The following is a 16,974-nucleotide window of genomic DNA, read 5'->3' on the forward strand; positions in this document are numbered from 1 at the left end:
TAAGAGAAGATATATACCTCTTCCTTTCTGCAATAGTGTTAGTGCTGCAGACCTACATTCGGAGAAGTTGCCAACAACATGAGCATAAGGTCTGTATTCAACCTTCGACTCAAGAACACTGGTAAGAAGTTTAACTGCTCCCTTCATGGGCGAAAATCCCCTTGGAGTTCAAAGGATATCTGTACTTAGCTTGAGAAATCAAGTGTGTTGCCACTGCATAACAAATCAAATCTTACGTAGAAAGACAAAAGAATCGCACTGCTAGTTGTTTTATAGGGTAGGTATGTGTATCCCATGGACATAGAAAGGAACCATACAAAAGGAATAGAGACAATGGCATATTAAATGAGCAAACAACTTAAATCTAAGCTTTGGAATGCTGTTGATCCGATGCCAAGGATAAGGCCCAGTCCACATCGCCACCAAGGTCGTCATCGTTGCTTGGTCTGCCGAGGCTGAGCTCAGAGCCACCGCCGAGCTCCTCGTCCAATCTGGCGACGAGGATTGAAAAGTTTGAAAAGTATTCAGAACTTGTACAAAGGCAAGAGCTGTGTCACTAAGGTGTACTTGCAATGTAAAAGCTCGCGCAGTTTAGTATTCATAAAATACAACATGCGCATCAAAAGCCTGGAAGCATCAAAATTTACTTAACAGGAAAAATAATAACCACATATGGACATAGCACTTACCAGATTTTATGTACCCAACGAAATCTAGATCTTCAGTTGTTGGAGGCAGTAGAACTCCTCTTTTGCTTAAAGACCATAGGAGCAGAAACACGCCAAGATACCTAGACATTTTGATAACAAAAGGCAGCAAACAAATAATACATCAACGATACGTAGGAAAAATTTCTAGACAACATTAAATATAAGATGGGAGGGATGCACATTTCTTAAGCAATCAAACTAAAATAGGATTGGTTAGCACATTGATGGAAAACTCGAACAGCTTATTCCCTCTTACTTAAAACGATAAACAATTGAAAGCCCAGAAAAGCAAGAACCTATTAGAAACAGACAAATATATATTTTAGCTCTTGTGAGCACCTGGAGGGGTATCAGCCTTACACAAAGAGGACACCATAAATCTTCTCAAATAAAAAAGGAATCAGTCACAGTGATCGTAGGTCCTGTCATCCAGCTCCTATCCTCACTTCAAAAGATGGAGGATAACCTACATGGATATGTAGGAACGCATACTCTGTGCATGTGTTTATGCATGTGAGCAGTTCATCTAATGTGAATTATACTGCTATACATCCATTGTTTTATGAGGACAATCACTTTGCACTTTTCATAACCCAAATGAAGAGTCCTCACAGCTCAATATTTGGTAGAGTTTACATTAGAATTTTTAGTACTATTTCCGTTATTTTTGTACTATAACTATTTGAGAGAGTTTCTGTTACAATTACTTGAGAGTATTGTTCCCTTGTTTCATACTGTATTCAGGATATTAATCTAGCACCACTAAGGAAATTTATCGAGCAGTGTCAAAGGTGTTCTTAGTAATTAAAGATCACTTTTAGGCAAAAAAAAAAAAATCGCCTAAAAGTGTTATCAGGACTCTATGCTAAAACCCATGTCTGGAGTGCCCACATAGCTAGCATTTGTGTGAGAATATCCAGCCTAGCATTTAAATACCTGCAACTTATTATACTATACGTAGAACCATGAATCTGAAAGTAACGTAACACTACCATGTTCTTCAGTGCATTATCTGCCATATAAGTTAGTATGCTCAATTCTGGAAGTAGTATCAACATGAAAATATTTTTCTCAGATTTAGAGTGAGAGAAATCAGTAGGCCTCACAACCATTGATGCTCTTACTTTGCTTTCTCAGTTGCAGTTTTCACCCTATGAGTAGAGCTTGAAACTGCAGCGCTGATCTAGAAATAAAGTAACTTGATTCAGTATGTGCATAAGTAATAATGTAGCACAATCAAATACATCATATATAGGTAGTAGCTATCCCAGTGCTGAATTATAACAAGGTATATATCTTTCTTTTGACTTCCTTACACACCATAAGCCCATCCTACAAGAAACACTAACGTCATTCAACATTATTTAATGTTATAAGCAATCTGTACCCCAAACAATTAGCTAAGACAACTATAGGTTATTATTAACGATCTTAAAGATAAACGCATGAAAGTACTAACGATCTTAAAGATAAACGTATGAAAACATCATCTTTATCTACCCACGAAGTGGTAGTAGCCACAAAGCTTCCTTACTGAGACTGACGCATGGGACCGACTGATGGATATACCAAGGAAAAGAGGACCCAATCAACTGATGCCATGGTGGAAATTTTGTATGGTAGAACTTAACGGTAAAATCCGACGTGGTTCATCCCAGAATCATTCCCATGCGCCCAGCATTCACGGGAAGAAAAAGACGCAGCTATTGCTTCTATCCTACGTGGCATTGGTCAGTGTCAACCCCATCTGGGCGGCTTTAAGTTTTGAACAAGGACAGAAGCCTGAAAACTTATTTGAAGAAGTATATACATTAATTTTTCCATAAATGCAATACCTTGGCTAAATAGTTTTATATGCCTAGGAAGATAAAAAAATGTATCATGTATAATGCTATTGATCCTATATTGACATCATTTGTAACATCAAAGAAAATTATGTAAAAATAAAACTAATTTCAAGAGGGTCAATATTTGAATAGGTAGCATTAGTATATATTAGTCTTGAAAACAGAGTAGAGGAAAATTTACCATATGGAGTGCTGCCCTAATTCTTTCACAATATCTTCTACCTCACTTGAAGCACCCTGCTGTAGTGAAATAGAGAACCACAAGTGCGATCACATCACCTAATAAAATGCACAATACAGACAATACAAATTTAAGTTGGAGAAATTGAAAAACACCTATTTTTCTAACAAGTCCTCAAGGAAATGTATAATATAATAACATCTAAAGTTTTTGAAGGAGCCACAACTTAGTAAATGCATCTAACAACATTGGGAATATTATTGTATAGGAAATAATATTGGAAGAACTGAACAAATAAGCATGAAAACAAGCTTACCATCCTTCAGAGAAGTAGAAGCAACAGAACCTACACATAAATATGTATAGAGAAACATTAGTACTGTGGGTGCTTAGCGCTCACAGAATTAAAATTGACTATATGGCAAAGATACATTGTTTGAAGTGGGACCAAAAGAGTTTAATTCAGCCTTAAAATTAATATATAAGTTGAAAACGTGGAATCAGATTTGTTGTAGTTTCCTATTTTTATATCTACATATTCTCAGATCTCTAGTCTGAGAATGAAGAAATCTGACAAACAGCCCTAAGATACCTCCTTTGCATGTTTACATTGTTTTTCCATATCACCTTTCTGCATGTCATCCACACTAAAAGAAATATGGATCAACACTAACAAGACATGGAGCAATTCAGATTCTACCCAAGACATTGACTACAAATGACCCTGAAAATTCAGATTCTACAGATGGCAACACCGCATTACATTGGACATACGCCGCGGGCGAGAAAGAGCAGCGGGACAGTGGCGAGCATGATGAGTGTGAGGAGAGGAGAAAATACTACGTACATCAATCTGCTATTCTGCTCATTGCTGAAGAAAACAATTGAAATGTAAATAACTTACATCAGAAGGCCAGACACCTCTAAGGGCTGTGTACAGTGCAAGCTTTCCCACAGGGATTCCCATACCCTATATATGCTGCAATTTTCAACACACATGGAAAAAAACACTCATGTTAAGCTGCAAAGTAATAGCACTTTAAACAATCCAAAGGCATGAAGGATCCTTAGCAAAGCACAAATGTCAGGACTAATTTACTGACCTGGCAACCAAGATCCCCGAGACCTAAAATGCAAAAGACAGGCACAAAAAGGAAGACAGAAACATACACACCCCATAGGAAGGCTAGCGCATCATGGCATCACCCGCCAGGATCCATACCCAGGCAACCCGATCACAACAACGAATAATGAGTAGCAGATCGAAGAAGGCCACCGACGGTCCCGCCTCTCCGTCGAACGACGACCATCAGTGGCGCACTACACACAGGGCGCGATCCCCATTCGAGGCCGCAGCGGGACCCTCGAACAGCGCGGCACCAAACGTGCAACGAACAGAATCTTGGTTCATTGATTGATTGATTAGCTCGCTCGTCGCCGGCGCTGTCAGATGGAGGTGATAGGGATCGTCTCCGTAGGCGCCACCGCCGGGGCCACCGTCGCCATGGCCGTCCTGCTGCACATGTGCATGCGCAGCACCATGCCCGCGGCGGCGGTGGTGGTGAGCACGCGGCGACGGGACACCGCCGGCGGTGGGGCGGCGTCGCGGTGGCGGAGGCGGCCGTTGCGCTCGACGAGGCGGCGATGAAGGCGCCGCCGAAGCTGGTGTATGGCACGGCGACGGCGGCAGCGGCGGACAGCAGCTGAGCGGTGTGGGTCGACGAGCACGGCAGCGGCGGCGGCTAGGGTTTGAAGGGGCAGCGGCGGCGGCGTGAGGGAGGGCGGTGGCGGTGGCGGCGCCCGGCGATGTGGACGGGACGAGGGGGAGCGACGGCGCGAGGCGGCGGCGGCGAGAGAGGGAGAGGCCGGGAGCAGGTGGGACGGAGGGGGCAGCGGCTAGGGTTGGGGATTGGGGTGGGTTAGTGCACGTTTGTTTCGAAAAAGCCCCTCCTCTTCCATATTTTAGAGCGCAGTCCTTATTCTCGATTTTTCCCTCCTTCGTGTGCAATATCCAGATTTCCAAAGGGCCTCTACGTAGAGTACCAGCTCACAGGTACTGTTCGCGGGGGGATTGCGGCCGAATTACGCGCGAACCGGAGGGCTTTTTCGCAAAAATCCACCCCGCGCACTGTAGATACTGTAGAAAAAATCCGACGTGGCACGCGCGAGCGCTCGCCCCTCACGCGCCCCTTAATATACTCCGATACGAGCAGGGTCCCAGTGCAACCCAGGGAGAAAATTCAATTGTGAAGGGGAAAAAAATATCTCCATAGTTTTAGCAAGAGTAAATTGCATTGCTGGTTCACGAACTTATCAGGTGGGTGCAATTTAGTACACGAACTTGCAAAATGCTCGTTTTGGTGCATGAACTTGTCTAGTGCATATGGAGGAAGGCGAAAAAGACACTACATGTCTAATCTTATTGATTTAGAAGCAGATTAGGATACTATGTAAACATATATCTGAGAATGTTGCTATTAGACATACACCTCTTCAATGAGTAAAAAATAGAATAGGATATAGTGATAGGAGAAAAGGATTAAAAAATTCGAACAATGATATAAGGGTTAGAAAGATACTATGTATATAATTCATCATTTCCATGATGAAGGATAAAGTAGAGACCAAATTTATAAATATTGCATTTCTTATGCATACTCACTACACGTACGCACGCTAGATCCTAATCAACATCAGCTTCGTAAAATTAACATTGCCAAGTTATTTTGGTCCTCGTTCGCACGAACTAGACAAGTTCGTGTACTAAAACGAACATTATACAAGTTTATGCACTAAATTGCACCCACACAACAAGTTTTATGTACCGCCAATGCAATTTAATTATCCAATTCAAAACAATCATATGTCCCATTTATCCATTCACATGGGAAAACGTATTTGTGCTGCTTGTAGCCAATATGCTACTGTTAAAGTAAATATAATAACTATAAATCAACTTTTCCTACTTCAGGAAAATAATAACAGGAAAAAATATACTATAACACTTATTCCTTTTGCTAGGAAGTTCTTCAAAACGCCTTATCATGAATTGTAGATTCAGACCATCCTGTGCCAGTGCTATATCAAGTTCATACTATATATGCATTACTCACAGAGCTCACCTCATCCTCCCTTCTGAAGGAGATAGAGCCGAAAGTAGTTCAGATTTAGAACATTAATATGTCGCATATAGTCTGAGATGAATTAGATTATACTTGATTTATATTAGGACTGTTCATAAGACACCCATCAAGAAAAAAACATTTATATAATGATCATAACCCATATTGTGAATGAAGCAATCAACTGTACACCTTCCAACTATTTAGAAAGGCGCGTATTTATGCTCATAAATTCTAGACGTTGGCAGGTCAAGTTAATCATCAGATAAAATTCAGTGGCAGGGGAAACAACCATTTTTAATCAGCATATTGCAGCCACAGCACCATTAGAGTACTAAGACTGATTTGTTGAAGATTATTGCTGATATGAAACCGCATGTACTTAACCACACCGGCTTTGCATATTACAGTGCATTCGTTGGACAACAGATAATGCCTTAACTTCGTGCAGGAGAAATATAAACACAAGCACAATTTTTCCACAGGAGGATATCTTGTCTCAGCATCCAAAAGCCTGCGACTTAAATAAAACACAACCCTTTCTTTTCCCTCAAGCTCCTGAATCAAAACTGAGCCGATTGACTTCTCACCGGCCGATAGATATAATCTAAAAGGTATTCCCTTTTGTGGAGGGATTAAAACTGGAGGAGAACTAAGGTATTCTTTAATATTATCCAAAGCCTTCTGTTACTCTGCCCCCCTGGTGAACTCTTGATCGGCCTTCAATCTCAACAAAGGCGTAAACGGTTCTAATCTTCCAGATAAATTAGAGATAAACCTTCTAACAAAATTAATCTTGCCGATCAACTCCTGCAACTTCGTCTTGTCCTCCGGAGGTTGAATTTTCTTAATTGCATTAATACTCCTTTGAGTGACCTCAATCCCCCTCTCGTGAACAAGAAATTCCAAAAACTGGCCAGCCGATACGCCAAAAGCACACTTTGTCGGATTCATCTTCAGGCCATATTTCCTAGTTCTCTCAAAAACCTTCCTCAAATCGGCTATATGGTTCTCTATTTCTTTTGACTTGACCACCACATCATCAATGTAAATTTCAACCAACCATGGAATATATATTTCATGGCCCTTTGATATGTAGCCCCAGCACTCTTCAAGCCAAAAGTCATTACAACCCACTCAAACAAGCCAATTGCACCAGGACATCTGAAAGCCGTCTTATGAATGTCTTCTTCTGCCATAAAGATCTGATTGTAACCTGCATTGTCATCCATAAAACTTAATATCTTATGCCCTGAAGCAGCATCAACCAATTGATCGGCAGCCGGCATTGGGTACTCGTCCTTTGGGGTAGCTTTGTTTAGATCTCGAAAATCAATGCACACCCTGACTTTGCCATTTTTCTTGATAACTGGAACTATGTTGGAAACCCACTCAGCATATCGGCATGGACGAATAAAACCAGCATCATACAAACGTTTAACCTCAGCCTAGATAGCTTCGAGCATATCGGTTTTGCATCTTCTTGGTGGTTGCTGGTACGGTCTAACCCCCGGTTTGATAGGAAGCCGATGTTCAACAATCGATCGGCTGAGTCCTGGCATCTCATAATACTCCCAAGCGAAGCAATCTCTATATTCGTTTAAAAGCTCTATCAACTTGGTTCTAAATTCAGAAGATAAATTCTTACTGATGAATGTCGGCCTTTGTCTATCGCCTGGACCTATATCAATTTCTTCCAAATCATCGGCCGACATGAAACCCTGTCCTTGCTTGTCATCAAGATCATCTATTGTGTCCTTGGTGTAGACGTTTGAACCCTCCACGACGCCCTTAAAATAGTAACTTGGGCTCTCCATCTTCAATTGGCTGTATATCACAATCGGACACTTTTAGAAAATCTCCATCCCAAACTTTCCAGACAAGCAATCAATACCATCCATCTCCCAAAGAGCTAAATCGGCACTGGCAACATTAACTGACCTGTCGGCTGGCACGATCTCAATCTTGTCGCCTTGCCATTGAATCAAGCATTAGTGCATGGTTGAAGGAATACAACAATTAGCATGAATCCAATCCATTCCAAGCAACAAGCTATAGGAACCCTTCCCATCGATGACAAAAAATGTTGTAGGGACGGTTTTGCTGCCGACTGTCAGTTCCACATTCAAAACTCCTTTTGTTTCCGATGGATTGCCACCAAAGTCCTTGAGAACCATGTTTGTCTTGATGTGATCCTCTGAATTTCTGCCCAACTTCCTAAAGGTAGCATATGGCATCAAGTTCACAGCAGCCCCACCATCAACCATCATCTTAGACATCGGCTTCCCATCTTAGACATCTGGCTTCTTAAAAATTGCTTGCTCTGGTGACAAAACCAATTTAGCTGAAGCTTCCTCAACTTCATCAACATCGGCTTGCCTGGCTCCGAATTCCGCGGGCAACGTGAAAACCATGTTTAATGATGCAGTTACAACACTCTTCCCTTTAGCCAACCTCTTTGCTTCATCGGCTTTAGCCTCATCGGCTGTTGACCAGAGAATAACCGCAGCATGCTGGGCAAAATATCAGTCGGCTAACTCAGGAACAGGTGGCTGCTATGTTCTTGCCAAATCCACCAGCTGCCGATTCAGCATTGCCAAGCCAGCAAACGCCACCAAGGCAGCAGATTACTCAGCCGATTCAACAGCAAAGTTTGCCAAATGCATCGGCCAGGTTGAGGACACCTGATAATCAGCTAAGGCAGCATGTTGCAACTCATGTTGTCGCTGAGCACTTGGTTCATAACGTGCAACCAGATCAGTCGGTTATACCTCAAATTATTCCTAAACATTTGGTACGCAACATCCAGCCGAATGCTCAGAATTACCACGAGGGTCACTTGAATTATCATTACCAGCCTCCTTCACCTCATGTCCACCAAGGAGGGTCACCTCAGCCTTAGTTTACTCCTCAGTTTAATCAGTTTGAGCCGATACAGCAGCAGACACAAGGGGCACCTCAGCAGAGACAGTGGGCCGATATGATCGCAGATGTGATGAGGGAGCAATTTGGGCTTAAGCCGAAGGATACTGGGAACTTATATCGGCATCCATACCCTGAGTGGTTTGAGAGGGTTCCATTGCCTGCTCGATACAAGGTACCAGACTTCTCAAAATTTTCAGGGCAAGACAATGTTTCTACTTATGAGCATATCAGCCGATTCTTGGCTCAGTGTGGTGAAGCATCGGCTGTTGACGCCCTGAGAGTTAGGCTATTTCCTTTGTCGTTGTCCGGATCGGCTTTTACTTGGTTTTCTTCTCTACCATACAATTCTGTTAATGGTTAGGCCGATTTGGAGAAGCAGTTTCACAGTTATTTTTACAGTGGAATTCATGAGATGAAACTTTCTGACTTGACAGCAATTCGGCAAAGACAGGATGAATTTGTGTAGGATTACATTCAGAGATTTAGAGAGACAAGGAATAAGTGCTATAGCTTGGCTCTAACAGATTCTTAGCTAGCCGATTTGGCTTTTAGGGTTTGGTAGCTCCGATTAAAGAGAAATTCTCATCCCAGGAGTTTGAAAGCTTATCTCACCTTGCACAAAAGGTAACTCTGCATGAGCAAAGGTTTGCAGAGGCCAAGAAGAACTTCAAAAAGATCAATCATGTGTATCCTTACATGTATGATTCCAAAGATGAGGATGATTCCGAAGTAATAGCAGCCGAGTGGGTCAGGAGCAAGAAAGTTGTACCTTGCCCATGGGTGAGGAGTTCCAAAAAAGAGGAGAGATTTGACTTTGATATCACCAAGGCTGATAAAATTTTCAACTTATTACTTCGGGAGAAACAAATTCAACTTTCTGCTGGTCATATAATTCCCACTGGGCGTGCCAAAAGCGTGTTGATGCGAAAAACACGAGGCCTGGGAGATCTGCTTAACTCCAGTGCATGTCCAAAAATCTTGCTTTTAGGTTCATGAGCGAGCCAGTTGATTTGATCCTGCAATCAACAAGAAATAAAGACAAAGAAACTGCGGTTAAATCCATAAATGATAGCCGATCGGCCAGCTGCTGATGACATATCATTTAACTTTGAGCCGATGTCATATGTGAATCGATCGGCAATCATGAATAAATAAGAAAGAACTAAATCTACTCGATTGGCTGTAGATGTTAACAATATATAATTCTTATGTCGATATATACTTAAATCAAGTAATTGGGATAGATCGGTCGCCATGCCGAGATAGTATAAATCACTTAGATCGAAATATATACTAACAATGAGATTATAGATGTTCATATCATAGCCGATCAGATAGACCTAGCATGTATCGGCTAATACTCCGATACCACTCTATACTAAGATATTAAAGCAAGTAAAATATATCAAACAAAAGCTTAATATACTTCATTGTAATAAGATCTTAACATAAAGGGCAGATCTAGCATATCAATTAAGCACATGAAATATAAAGCTAAATCAGGTAAGATCAGCTGAAACCCCGATACTACCCTAATCGGCAACCAAAAGCAGGCTAGAGATTGAGATTCTAAGCACGACTTATAAGATCAAACTCAACTGATGCAGCTATAAGTATGAAAAGAAGGACAATATCTAGACAATCAAGCCGTTGGATGTTTCATAGAGTGGTAGATATCCTATATAATCTAAGTCAACGTTGGTACTTAACCTGATCGGCTGCCTTCTAGCAATAGACGTTAGCCAATTGTAGGTTAGATAACAATATTGCCAAAGATTATATTGAATATATGATAACTCGACGAATTACATAAACAGGATTAGAGTGTCATAAAGATGAAAGCATTAATCCCGAGAACGCAAGCCGCCATAACAAGTTTTACGTCTAGTTGAAGATCGAAACCGATGCAGCTCAACCCGAAAGCAAGAACTCGTCGAAACAAAACGAAAGTAAAAGGGTGGCGATGCGCCGAGATTATATTGAACGTCTGTTGTTGTATTACATGGGGCTCGGGGTCTATTTATACCCGAGATTTACAAAATATGTCCATGTCGGACACGACTCTTATTTCTAACAAACTCTAAGATACCATAAGTCTTTGCGGCAGACTTTTGCCCAAACATATCTGTAAGTAAATTACATGAAATATCCTAATTAATAGATACAATTGCCTTCTCAGGACTAAATCCATACATGGCAATCCTCATGAAGCACATTAACTCAACCCGACAGCGTGTACCGTGCCACATTGTCGGCATCGGCTCAATCGGCCAACCTTGTCTGACTCGAACTCCGTCGATCCTGATCGTAGCCGATTCGGACTTTTAGCCGATTCTCGCTCTGTTTCCGGAACGATCTCTATCTTGGATTCCGCTTCGATTTATCTTCATCTCCGATACTTGGATTACCAAATTTGGTTGTTAACAATGTCATAAAATCCGCAAGATTAGATAGATCAATGAAACCTTTGTTGTCATCGACTAAATCCAACTTATATGTATATGCAATCATTATAAGCCAATGCAACGTCCAGATAACTTATCGGCTAGCACCCCGATAAAACATTAGCATGAACCTATCGGCTCATCAAGGTTTGTATTATCAACAACAATCTAGTAGGTCGGAACTAACCGATGCAGCACGAGATTACATATGATAATCTAATACTCAATGAGCCGATAGATCTGTCTAATGCGATGGATATAACAAATCTATTTATAACAGCATTGTGATTGTAGTGATATATTGGCTAAGACAAAAGATTGGACCTAACTGAGACAGTCCCAACTGAACCGATGCGTCTCTAAACACAATGCAACTAGAGATAGAATTGAGATATTAGGTAAGCAAATATATCAACCAAACCAGAGCGATCCAAGAGATCGAAGTGATGCAGCCTTGAACAACACCAATGTAGCCGATAGATTCACTAGGGCCGGCGGAACGTAGGACTTACCCCTTCGCCGGAGATCGAACTGAACTGATGCAGCCCCGCGTCAGGTGCCAAATTTCGCCAGTTGATAAGTAAAATCCTCGGGAAAGAGGGTGGCGATGCGCCGAGAGTAGTTGTATTGATCGAGAGATCGTTTACAATGACCCCGAGTGTACATATTTATACCCATGGGTAGATACTAATCCTTATAGGACAAGAAAGAAACTTTTCTAAAGATAAAAAAAATAAAGTCCTTATCAGACACTAAACACACTTTCCTAAAGATAAAAGAAAAGTAATAAACTATTCCTAATTAATAAATAACTTGCCATGCCGCATCATTCTTGAACTCGGACTCTTCTAGATAAATTTCCTTTAATTGATCCGACTCCATCAAGAACACAACTGCTGGCGACTTGATGACTCCCATCGGCCAATTCCAAGACTCTAAAGCCGATACTGACTCTCGGCCGATGATGACTTTGGGCTTACCAAATTTTGACGCTAACCGTTACAAATGTAGGTACCTGAGGGTTCTCGATGTGTTGCGCCACGTCTATAGTGTTGTCATTCAGGTTGAGGATTTTTGATGGGCTTCCGTCAGGGCTCGAGTCACCAATATCAGCCGGATCTTGCTCGCGATGCATTTCTGCCTTTTAAACCAAGACAAAGCCGTCACTATAAAAGTAGAAACAGTCTCTAGAAAAGAAATAAGTAATATGTTAATCATGAATAGAGACGGCTGTAATCACTTCTAGACAAACCATAAACCACCTCTAGTATATGGTAGAGACGGAAGCAAACCGTGCCTAGCATCAACAAGCATCTCTACATGTTTTATCTAAAAATTTGAATTTCAAATTGGACACAGTCATAATTTAAATTAGAGACAGTTTTCTATATGCCTAGAAAATTGATTTGAACTTCAAGTTCGATGTGTAGCAATGGTTCTAACCGTATATACCAACCGTCTCTGGTTGTGCAGACGACTTTTTAATCCGTCTCTAATCATTTGAGATGGGAGCCATGGCAACGCCTATGAGATGGTTGCTAAAACTGCCCTTACCACTAATTTAGATGAGTATAGCCGTCTCTACAGCACATAAAAACCATGTTTTTAGAGGTTATTTGTGATGTAGTCCATCAAGTTTTGACTTCTGAGGTTCTTTTATTTTAGAAAAGTTTTGGTTGTTTGGTTTTTATGTTAGATTGTAACACTCCAAAAAAAGTTTTAAAAAAATAAGTTGGTTTGGTTCTTGGTTTTGAGTTGCTTTATAAAAATAAAGAAGTTTGGCAGAAACTAGTGGTAGAAAAGAATATTTTTAGCCAACCGACTAGCGCCCCCCCCCCCAAACCGCACCCCATAGAGAGAGGACGGAATGGAAACTCATCCTTTCCCCCTTAGAGCAAGTTTAATAGTGTAGCCGGCTGCTAGTTGCACATGTCTCCATGTCATTTTGCAGCTAATACTAAAGCCCACTTATACAATAGATTGGATTATTATGTTGACTACATCTTATCAATCAAATAATTAATTCTATACACATACATGCCACCACCATCATTACACTACTACATAGACTATTTTTCCGTGCGGTCAAATTGATTTTCCATCGGAGGTTTTCCCCGTCTGGACCCACGCATCCGGAAAAATGAATATTTTCACGTGCAAGCAGCCCAACCACACAGGATAACCATTTTCCCGTACGGCCGGGTTAAGTGGACTGCACGGGATAATCGATTATCCCGTGCGGTCAAATTGTACCGCCCGCACGGAACCAAAAAAACCAAAAATAAAAAAAAAATGCGAAAATCGCCGCTGCCCGCATCCGCGAGCCGTCGAGCCCGCCCCGCCCACCAGTCGCGCCGGCCACCACCTCGCCCGGCCACTGCCGCGCCCGGCCGTCGCCTCGCTCGCCGCTCCTTCGCCGAGCCGCACGGTGCTGCGGCCGCCGCGTCGTCCGCCGTCCGTCCCGCGCCCGCCGTGGCCGCCGCTCCTCTGCTTGCCGAGGCGCCTGTTGGTATTTCTTACGACCACATATAAATCCGAAAGCGCACGGAATACCGCTGTAGCACTTCACCTTCGGATGACTCCAAAAGGATATCGAACTCAGGGAACGTGTGTAATCTATCTAAGGCTAAGACTATCCAAGGACAACAACTGATGGTAGGCATGCTAGGCTAGAGAGGTCTTTCTATGGGTTTTAATTATTTAAGATAAGTTAAGGTAATTTCCTATCTGTTGCTTCGGGCACCGACCCCTACTGGTCTGCCAGCGTGGTTCCGGTTATAGCTCTATGATGTATCCGAATGTGGAGGATTACTGGGATGAGATTCAAGGCTGTTACCACCTGCCGCATACCTCTGATAAATCCATGGGATACACAACAAACAAAGGTAATCTCTAACCTAGACACAACGTCTAAGTTATTAGTTACTACTCTAATACTTGTACAGGAACTTCCTTCTTTATCCAGAGTCCTAGTACTAGAGCACTTAGTATGAATACTAAACAATGAACCCGCAAATATGGAAATCTATCTTACTTAGACAAAGTAATTAAATAACATAAGAAAGGAGCGCGGATGTTTACTTTATAGAAGAAGTTCTCCGAACCCAGAGCAGAGTGTACCGACAGCTCCGGTACTCCTCCAGAATTCCTCCTAGAAAGCTACACTCATCGAGGTAGAAGTCGGATGAGCGCCAAACTTCCAGGCACTCCTCCAGAGCTTCCCCTCACTCTCTACCTACTTCTAATGTACAAAAGATACAATATAGCCTCTTGTAATTCAGCTCAAAGTTGTGTGGCTTTGAAGTGAGAAGGAGACCTCCTTATATAGGCTCCAAATGACGGTTACTGCTATGGGAAATGACCATTCTGCCCCGCAACCGCCATCAGGAAGTAATTAGGAGCGTACACGTGTCATCTGGTGATCAACGGCCATGAAACGGGTTTGGCCGAACTGGTGGTTCGGCTGAACCCAAAAACCCTCTTCCCGGCCTCTCCTTTGGCCGGTAGGTAGCTTATTGGGCCCCCAACATCATGTACATTGATTTGGATCAATTCTAAATGATTTTGGTTGACATATGAGCCCTCCAATCCGTGTAGACGTGTCCTGAATGCGCGGAGGTGCATTTTGTCGCATGGCAGATATGTTTTCTCCTCAAAATACCGGCATACACATATTTCACCAACACTAGTGGAAATGATTAGTAATAAACCCTACCACTAAGTTGGATACCATCTTTTATTTCATTATATGCAAGTATTGACGGTCAAATATTATGATTTAAAGACTATCAACATCGCCGCGTTGCCTCCGCCAGCAGCCGCCGTGCCCCGCCGACGGAGCCGTCGCATCGCCTCCGCCAGCAGCCGTCGCGCCCCTCCGACGGAGCCGCCGTGTCGCCTCCCGCCGCTGCTCCCTCACGGGAGGAGGGGACGGGGAGGAGCCGCCGCCGACGGGGCCACCGCGCGCCCGCTGTGAGAGTGGTTGAGAAGTAAAGGGAAGATAAGGGAAGGTGGAGTGGTTGAGAAGTAAAGGGAATATATGGCTGTGAGAAAGGTAGAGAGAGGAGTGGCTGAGGGAGAAAAGGGAAAAAGGAAGAGAGAGGATATGAAAATTTTGAAGTGGGTGGGCGGGAAAGGAGGTAGGTATTTTTCCGTGCAGTCCACTTAAAAAGCCCGCACGCGAAAATCGATTTTCCCATGCGGTCCTCTTAAGTCAACCACATGGGATAATGAGGATTATCCCGTACTGTCCTCTTAAGACGACCGCACAGGAAAATGCATTTTCCCGTGCGGGCGAATGCCCGGCACCGGTCCCCCTATTTTTCCGTGCGGTTCCACTTACGGACCGCATGGAAACAAAAGGGGGTGGCGTCCAGAAAAATCTATCGTGTAGTAGTGTCATCTTCCTGTATGTGCTTGTGTACCCTCTTCCCTCTACAACAACTTGCCTTCATAGATCTCCACCCCAAGAACTTGGATCAAGAAGCAAAGTGGAAAAACTGAACGAAGAGGAGAGGAGTAGAAGGAGGGGTTAGATCGGAGTTTCCTCTGTTGTCTCCTCTCAAATTCTTTGAAGATACTCTAGGTGAGACATGTCCCCCTTATAATACCAGTTGTTTGTTTTACAGTCTGATGGTTTAATGCGTGGTTAAGGTAGGTTAGAGGAGAGTTGTGCGCGTTGTGATTCGGATTGGTAGTTCTGGGCGTGGACACTTTTATAGTGCCTCTGTTTTTCATGAATTACATGATAACACCATGATCTATCTTGTAACAAAAGGGAATGATTTTATCTTAAGTGGTTTAAACGCTATGAGTTTTTTTATGACTGTTGCCTTTTTTTTTTTGTCAAAATCTGGATAGTACGTAGTAGATTGAACTGATTTGGATGGGTTAAGCCACAAAATCTGTTTGGCTGACTTAAGACAGAGTTGTAGAGTTTTTTTCTTAGCTTTCCATGTTGGTAAAGTACACTTTGATCGGATGAGTAGAACTCTGGATATAGTCGTTTTTGTATGTACCGTCTGAAATTCTGGACAGATTCTGAAGCCTAGCTATTTTCAAGAGCGAATGAGAGCATTTAAATGATGGAAGACAACTGTGCTTTCTACATGAAAGATCTAGGTCTTGTTTTGTATATTTCCACAATGTATTTATTGGCAGCCATAGCCTTTTTATATTTTAAGATACAAAGGTTTGAAGCAGTAGTATTGTTTATAGTCTAAGCGGTATACTTGTTATTGTGTTTTGACGGGATGAGGTCATAGGTGCATCTTTTTTCATTGTTTTATATGCATGTTTGAGTGTATATTCTGAGGTTGACTTGTAAATAGGTGGTGGTGCTTCGGATCATGCTTGGTATTATGTCTTTGATGTTAGAGGCAACAAAATGTAGCGGTGGTTTGCTACAGCTTTGGCTTGTTATTTTATTCTACCCCCAGTTTAAAATTATATATCGTCAACCAAGATATTATTATATGTTGGATAAAGGATTTACCTATATGAATCATAATTATTGATTTTACATTGTTACTGTTATGCTTTATGCTATTGGAGATAATAATGTATATTGGTCTTCTACGAAGGAATGCGGTTGTTGTATGATTCCTCTGGAATTCAACCTACATTTGTATCACATTTGCATTGCACTTGGATTTATGTCACGAACCAATGTTTGCGACCATACCGATACAACATCGTATATTGTCGTAAATACATGCAACATCACACCTTTTTGGGTGTGAAGGC

At 42.2% G+C, this 16,974-nt stretch overlaps 1 long non-coding RNA gene across 3 annotated transcripts; it reads right to left on the reverse strand.

Moving 5' to 3' along the window:
• Window positions 1-161: 161 nt before the first annotated feature.
• On the reverse strand, window positions 162-4,637 carry LOC127755180 (uncharacterized). 3 transcript variants are annotated; one of them, XR_008012973.1, is made up of 7 exons: window positions 3,913-4,637; window positions 3,643-3,717; window positions 3,055-3,084; window positions 2,739-2,836; window positions 1,835-1,893; window positions 690-790; window positions 162-491 (listed from the first exon to the last, which is right to left on the reverse strand). It is a non-coding gene; the product is annotated as an uncharacterized LOC127755180 (long non-coding RNA). The 3 variants fall into 3 exon arrangements; XR_008012969.1 differs by having other exon boundaries at window positions 3,842-4,637; XR_008012968.1 differs by having other exon boundaries at window positions 3,643-4,636.
• Window positions 4,638-16,974: the final 12,337 nt, after the last annotated feature.

This window comes from Oryza glaberrima, chromosome 1, assembly GCF_000147395.1.
Source record: "Oryza glaberrima chromosome 1, OglaRS2, whole genome shotgun sequence".
Taxonomy (NCBI): Eukaryota; Viridiplantae; Streptophyta; class Magnoliopsida; order Poales; family Poaceae; genus Oryza; species Oryza glaberrima.